This window comes from Rhinopithecus bieti, unplaced genomic scaffold, assembly GCF_001698545.2.
Source record: "Rhinopithecus bieti isolate Rb0 unplaced genomic scaffold, ASM169854v2 scaffold_21022, whole genome shotgun sequence".
Lineage (NCBI taxonomy): Eukaryota > Metazoa > Chordata > Mammalia > Primates > Cercopithecidae > Rhinopithecus > Rhinopithecus bieti.
The window spans coordinates 523764-524228 of record NW_016810401.1 but is presented as its reverse complement, the minus strand read 5'-3'; positions in this window follow the sequence as shown (position 1 = coordinate 524228).

Below are 465 nucleotides of genomic sequence, written 5' to 3'. Positions count from 1 at the left end.
AAGAAAGAAAGAAAAGAAAGAAGGAAGGAAGGAAGGAAGGAAGGAAGGAAGGAAGGAAGGAAGGAAGGAAGGAAGGAAGGAAGGAAGAGAAAGCAAGTAGGCAGTCCTGCATCTGTCCAGTCCTCTTGGGACGTTCACTCTTAGAACCCAGAAGCCATGCAGTGGAGAAGCCCAGACCATGTCCTGGGGTTCTGGTTGAGCCCCCACTGAGGTTGCAGCTGTCAATCAGCATTAATTCAGCACCAGATATCTGAGTGAAGACCTTTTCAAGATGACTCCAGCCCCTTCTGACTGCAGCTGCAGAAGATGCTCTAAGTGAGAACCATCTCTCAGCCTTGTGAGCACCCAGAACCGTGAGAGATAATTCTTCAAAATGAATGTTTTTGTTTTAAGCACCAAATTGTAGGGCAGTTTCATTATTCAGAAATAGATTGGACCGCTTCTTTGTCACACACTTTGCAACTC